Source organism: Castor canadensis, chromosome 7 (assembly GCF_047511655.1).
Source record: "Castor canadensis chromosome 7, mCasCan1.hap1v2, whole genome shotgun sequence".
Lineage (NCBI taxonomy): Eukaryota > Metazoa > Chordata > Mammalia > Rodentia > Castoridae > Castor > Castor canadensis.
In genome coordinates this window covers 122,885,459-122,892,985 of record NC_133392.1, presented here as the reverse complement: position 1 = coordinate 122,892,985, position 7,527 = coordinate 122,885,459, and the positions used below count along the sequence as shown (strand labels likewise).

Sequence of the window (7,527 nt, the reverse complement as noted above, 5' to 3'; positions counted from 1 at the left end):
TTTCAATGTAGTCACCATTTGTAAATTCATAAATATTTTATTCATCATCTCTCACATAAACAAAGATGCTTTATGTGAAAGATCCCTCCTTCTACTTCCCTCTACCCTTGCTTCAAAGAGAACAAAATACTTGAAGGTTTATTGAAGGGCATGGTTCTGATGCCTTCCCTAACAAGGATTGGAATGACTGCCGGCAAGTAGTTTTCTGTAATTTATTTTTCACTGTAATGTAAAAGAATATAAGAGGAAAAAGCTGAAACCTTTTCATTTTTGGACTAAAACTCACATTCCTTAGGTTGAATACAACACAACTTCTGCCACCTTTAACCACAAGTTGCAAAATAAATTTGTTTTTGATGGCAGCATTAAATTAAACTTAGGACACTTTTCCTTTTTGAAAAAATACAAATTGAAATTTTTTGGAGGAAAAAGTTGTATTTTGATTTTAAAAGAGTCAGTATACAAAATATGCTACTTTAGCAAACTGTGTATTTTCTAAGCACAACACTATTACTGAAAGCAATAAAAGCACCCCTTCTTACAAGTTGCAACTGTAAAGTTGGATGATTTTGAATTTGAAATGCACTTTAATTGACTCCATATAATCCACCAAGTCTCCGCATTTGCTTTATCCCCAAAAGTGAAATTTCCCTGTAGAGATTTCAACTATAAAGGAGCAGGATGTTCATAAAGCAAAACAAGTACTGCAATTGCTTTGTTCTCGGTGATCACAGCACCAAAGAAGGAGAGGAAGCTCTACCTTTTCATCAGCCTAGAACTTGCTAGGCATTAAGATATCTCCACATTACCCTGGCTTTTCTCAGGAAGTAGCTTTGCTAATCTAAGTGTTTTAGAAATGACTTATGTGGTCCCTTCTAGGAAATATGAAAAGCCATTATTCATTCTCTCAAAAACCTCGACAGTATTCAGTAAAACTCTTGAACAGGCGAAATGGATAGGATGGAAGTTACGGGGCTAGTGCGTTTAATGGGATCTAATTTGCAGCGAGCTAAGGTGGGGATGAATTTGAATTTATTCAGGTGCAGAGTGAGGATGAAAGGGCTAATTAACAGAATGCTCAACGCCCAGAGGACAATGCTATAGAAACCATGGAGGATACAGAACAGAGGTGCGCTCTCAAAGTCAGTTCTTCACTGCGCCTGCATCCGCATCTAGAAACGCAGGCTCAGTCTTTGCCCAGTCAGCTAAATCCATGCTTACACACCCGGGATGAGACAGAAGCACCTACAGGACCTCAGTCCACGTTCTGGTCCCCGAACCGCTAATCAAAGTGCCTTTTATCATATTTCAGCAGTGAATCGGTTTTTTGATGAACGTTATGCATTTGGCAATGGTATAATGAGCTCATGTAACATACACCACGCTAGGTAGCTGGACAAATGCATACAGTATTCTGTCCTGGGAAAGCAATTCACTTGACAATATGATAAATTTCCTTTTATCGTATTGATCAAACGAACATTGTAGAATCAGTGGCCCGGGACTGGTTTCAAAATCTCATTTCTCAAAAAAGTGCTTTCGGCTTCTATGGGGGATGGAAGCAATAGTCCAGAAGAGCTGGAAGATCACAGTGCTAGAGCGAGAAAAGGTTGCATCCTTCCTGACTGTCCTAGGTTACCTCCATCAAAAGCTACAAGAGGTTGAAGGGGGGAGGGTCCGTCGTGGTCTCTGGAGACTGTTTTTGCTTCTACACAGCAGTTCCATGAAAACAGGTCCACGCAGAGACCTGGTGAGAGACAGGAAACAAACTTCCCGCCTGAGACCTAGGGTAAAGCTCTGCCCATAGCCAACCTGTCTCCACGGAGGGGATGCGGAGACATCATTTCTGTCCCTTTGAAACTCTTTCTTCGGACTCCAACTCCGACCCCGGGCGCCCTTGTGACGAAACTGGAGCCCAGAGTTCCTTCAGGGCGCGCAGAAAAGCCCGGGGTGGGGGTGGGGGAGCTTCAAAACCGTTAGCTCGCTGTTTTTTTTTTTTTTTCCTCCCTCTCTAAGGTTTCTCTTCTCTTCCTGTCCAAATATTTCAAATTTCCGCGCCTTAAATAACAGTCTCCTTTTATTTAGTTAGTTTCCTCGGCAGGTTTGGCTGTCCACTGCACTCTGTCCCCCTACGGGCCCGGGACGCCTCGGGCGTCTGGGTGCTGGGCCCTGGTGCGCTGCCCCCGGCCCAGATTGCACCGCACCAAGCGCGCCCTGGCCAGAGCCACGGCCCGCTCCTGCTGCGACCTCGCTTGACCCAGCTGTCCAGGCACTCGGAGCCACAAAGTCCGCCCCCCACCCGGACGACTGCCTTGCCTGCCTCCCGGTTCGACTTCCCTCCCCGAACTTGGGAGTCTTTTGCTTTGGGCTTTGGAACCCAATAGCCCTGGAGCGGCGAAAGGGCTTCGGCATCGGAAAGCAGCGGAGGAGGCCGGTGGCCGGAGGCTGCCCCAGCCCCCACCCCGCGGGTAACCTTGGAGGCGCCCTCGGAGTGAGTGAGAGCGCGGCCGCGCCAGCCGGCTGGAGCGAGCTGGCGCACCGCGCGGCGGGCAGGAGGCGGGAGCTGGGCAGGGAGGGGGAGTGGGCCCCGGCGCCTCCCGGCCGTGGCCACAGCGCCCCGGGAGCTGCGGGTTACCCTGGCAGCCAGGCCACCCCCCTACCCCCGAAGCCCAGTCCTGGCCCTCAGGCAGCGGTCCCCAAGGAGGCGGCCGCCATCCCACTGGATAGTTTTGGCGACCTGTGCCTGAGGACTGGGGCCGGAGGGCGGCGCGGGCGCGGTGAGTGCCTCGCTGTGCACAGAGGTGAGGTGGCGGCGGGAGCGGCCCGGCGGCTGGAGCTACTCTGTGCCCAGCGCCAATGCCAGCACTCCCTTCCTGCTCCCCCGATGGCAGCTGAGGGCTGCCGGGCTCCGACCCGGGCGTCCAACTGCAAGGAGGCATATACCTCTCTGGGTTCTCAGCCCCTTGGACTGTAGGGAAAGTTGCCCTAAGGTTTTGCTTCCCCACCCCCACCCCGCATCAATTCTAGACGTCCCGGACCGAAAATGCGCGTTCATTAGCCAAGACCCTCGGCCTCCAGCGCTGTGAATTGCAAGGCTGGGGTGCGCAGAACACCTAGAAGGGGTCTTGTTTTTTTCAATCCGGAATAGTTTAGAAAGTCCAGTAGGAATCTTCAGCGATGCCCCAAAATAAAAACTCCCAAGATCTGAATATAGACTTGATAAATTAAAGTTCCAGTGAAATGTTTTGCCATCTGCTGTAGAAATGGTGTGCGAACTTCAGGTGTTAGGATGTGGGATTGGAATCTTCTGTGTTGTCTATAATCCTCACAGACATTTAAAAAAAAAAAAAACAGCTTGGTTACGCCCGGCAAGCGAACAAAGGTTATCCTTGCCATCACAGCACCTGCAAAAGCACAAGTGGAACTCACATATTTTCCTTCCTGAGTTTTAAAATGGCTTCGGAACCCTTCAGAGGGATCAGCACACATAAGGAGCTGACCAGAGACAAAAAGAGGGTTTGTACATTTTTTAAAACTACACCAATATTACTGTAATAAAATTGTTCCACCTAACCTCTCTCTTTCCCAGCACCCATCCTTATCGGTCAAGGAAGAATTTTAGCATAGGCCTGCTCAATAACTTCATATACAGCCTTTTTCTCTTCCCTCACATCCCCATCACCAACCAAAAACACAAAACAACCAGCCAAAAACATCAGCTCTTTGGGGGAGGAAGTAAGAAACCACCAATCCTTATCCAACTACACGTCATTTATTTTGAACACTAAAAAGAAATCCTACATGCAACCAATGCTATGAAAGAAATAGTTTACCTGGAACTCAAACACATTTAATTGGTATAATTCGAGTGATATTGTCTTTTAAAATGAAAATAGTTGGACAGTTTCTGGAGTTGATAGATGAAAAACTCAAACTTCTTCCTGGAAATATTTGGAGATGGAGGTTCTGCCTTTAATATTTCACTACTGCATCCTAGAAAAAAAGCTGATACTTTATCTTGACCACATATAAAGCAAGATCATGTGGCCCAATTTTATTTTAGTTATATGCTTTAAATTTTCAAATTGGTTACATGAATAATGAAAGTTCACATGTATAGGAAAACTGCCAACATCTTTTAATGTTGAAATTTTAAATTTAGAAATGGAACCAGACTATCTGACATATTAAAATACAGTCCACTCCTCTGATCCTTCTTGGTGTACAGCTTATACACTTGCTGGAAAATAAGTGTGTCAGAGTTTTAAAATGTAGTCTTTGGAAGCATGACTTCCTAAAATAAAAACCAACTCACTGGTCTTCAGGAAAAATTATTCTATCATTTGGCCATTCTGTGTACACTAATGAAATAGTATTTCCTGCTCACTCTGGAACAATTGTATTGTACATGTTGAGCCTTTTTGAACTCAAATAATTCTTGTTGCACTCATTTTCTCTTTTAGATTTTTTAAAAATTAGAAGTGACTTTCCTCAATGATGCAGCAGCATTTTGAGGCCCATTCTACTAATTTGAGACTTCAGACCAAACCTAAAAATGACATATATTTCTTCTTTTGTCAAAGTGTGGAACAGATATAATTGAATATAAATATTTGAAAGCTTAGATAATTAATTTGCAAGTCAGTGAAAATCTTCTAGTGTGGTGATGATTCGAGGTGGAGTGAAACACCTATTAGAAGAGTAAGCGATTGGATTATTAGATTAAGCAGCGTCTGATCACCAGCATTATAATGAAATATTCTCTACATCAGCATTCAAATAACAGCATGCATTATTTTAATTATTCTGCCAGAATAATTGGTAACAATTATTCTGAGGAATAATTATATATAATTATCATGAGGGGAAAAGTAATTGATCATTCCAGAGCTCTTCTTCAATGTTAAGTAAGACATAATTAGGAACAATAGATTTAAAAAATTTTTTGCTAGACTATTACCTCCAGTTTTGGCTGTCCCACTCCCCTTTTTTTAACTTTCCCATTTTTTGTTTCCACAATCAAGATAGTGAGCACAAAATAGCATGTACATAGAGATTTCTAATTTTTCTTTATCCCTCTTTCCTCAACCATCTCTTTCTCTAGTCTCAAAAATTACTTGAAACTTAAAAATCATATTTAGTGATGCTAAAAAAGCCATTATCATCCCCATTAATTCAAATTTACCATAGACCTATAACCATTCAGTCTATATTTTAATTAAAATAAAGGTAAGTGAAAAATGTGGACATTAAGTTATAGCAATTATATATTTATGTTTGGAAAATAAATTAGTTGAAATGCTAAAAAATACTTAACATTTTGACATATGCTAAGAGTTTTTATCATAGAATCAAGATCTAGAAAAACCTTAAATGTTATTTTTGGTCTTCAGAAAGCAATTTAATGTATTTTAATTAGCCATATTAAGAAAATGCTAATCAATTTAGCACTTTCTAAATTGTTAATACTTAGAAAAATATGAAAAGAGGACAATAATATCAGATTCAAATTATTTTTAAAAATAAATTACACCAGTAGATATAATATATGTCTCAATTGTAGTGTTTGTTACTATATAGTTATATTTTGCACATGGCATATAGACCACTGTATTCTCTGTCTATTTTTAAGTATATAGTTGGTACTAAGCAGGTAATCAAAATAATGCCTTTTGGTCCTGTCCTATATGAAGATTTATATATACATATATGTTTATGTTGAGATTTTTTTACTGAAGTTTAGTACTGAGCAACTGAATATTTTGAACAAAGCCTACTAATTCATTTCACATTTCTATTTTAAGATACTCTATTGTAATGCACTACAGAAATATAAGCTAATAATTTTTTAGACATAGATGAGATCATTTTCATTAATGATCTGGGGAAGGATATAAAATAAAATCTTAGAGCTAAAAATACTGATGCAGGTTTTAGTTCTGCCTATTATTTCAAATTCTTTTCATGAGGCAAATGTATAAAAAGCCATTGAACATCCAGAGTTTGGAAACTTCCAATATTAGAAATATAATTGTGATGGCAACAAGAGGAAGAATGGATATTTTCAGTGTTTTAAATAGTCATGTCTGTAGATTAAATATTAATTACATGATGAATAATTTGCTAAGGAATCCCAAAACAAGGACAAAACAACACCAATAAGAGATATTTGCCCAAGAATTAAAAAACAGGGCAAATAAAACAAAAAAAAATTGTTTTCATTATATCACAATAATAAATATAACCAAATTAATTTTCTTAAAATAAACAAATTCCCATTTTCTTGTGAAGTTTTCTACATTTTCACTTGGATAATATTTTAAAACACATAACTAGAAAAAGACCTATTATTTTAGTCATATGTATACATTACATATAATACTTTTATACATACAGCAGACACATATTTATCCAAAAATAGGAAACTCAGCACCATTCTGAAAGGGTTAGTGAATACAATTGGACATCTGGACTAGACTGAGGAGTTGTTCAGTGTGAAGCCAGAAAAGGGCCACATGGCAGAAAGCACTGAACTGGCTAAAAGGAAGTTAAAAATAATAAAAATAGTTCTGAGCAAGTATAAATTGCCTACAATTGTTGAAATATACCATGTGCTTACTAGAAAAGCAGATAACTGTACAAAGACAGCTTTAAAAAAGAATATATGTGTGTATATATATTTAGTTCAGAGGGAACCTAACAGATGTCATAGGAAAAATAATAAAGTGGCAATATAATAGAGAATTGTACATAACAACATTAGCTAAAGATCAATGATTGCTTTGATGTAGCTCAGTGGTAGAGTGTTTGCTTAGTATGCACAAGGCCCTGGGTTCAATCCTCAGCACTGAAAAAATTCCCAGCATATTAAAGATTTAAAATTCATGGTTCTTCAAACATATGGCCACTATTATAAACAGCAAATATTAATTTATTAGCATTATAATTTTTAATATTCCCACCAAAAAGTTCTCCAAAATACTTTTTAGTTTATTAGATCCATTGAAAGAGCTTATACCTTTTACTAAGACCAGCAAATCAAGTTTCTGGCTACCAGCATAAAAGAATTTTAAAGATCAGTGCTTTCTAAGGAAAATCTTGAATCAAATTAACAGGATGAAAATCTGTTACTTTGTAGTAGCACTTTTTTGACTTCCACAAGAGATTATATTTAGTTTCAATGTAAGATTAATCTATCATTTCTATAGTAAAGTAAAATTTATATCAATGTTCTAAGTTTAAGTAGAATTTTAATAATAGAACAGTATATGTCTATTATGAGGATTTTCCACTCAGCAACATAACACAAGGAAGAGAAAACAAATAAAAACATCAGACATAATTCAAACTATAGAACAACAATGATATTAAATCAACTGACAGAAGAATTATCTCATACAAAAATCATCTCTTAATTTTGGAAAAAGGAGTGGTAAGGCAAACTATTCAAATATCTCTCCATTAGATTAAAAGCTCACTGGAAAGGGATATGAACATCCTAAAAACAAGTGGTCTATGTTCAAGAAG

The 7,527-nt window shown here is 39.1% G+C and overlaps 1 non-coding gene across 1 annotated transcript; it reads left to right on the top strand.

Moving 5' to 3' along the window:
- Positions 1-6,781: 6,781 nt before the first annotated feature.
- Positions 6,782-6,853, top strand: Trnat-agu (transfer RNA threonine (anticodon AGU)). Its single transcript has one exon. It is a non-coding gene; the product is annotated as a tRNA-Thr (tRNA).
- The last annotated feature ends 674 nt before the right edge of the window (positions 6,854-7,527 follow it).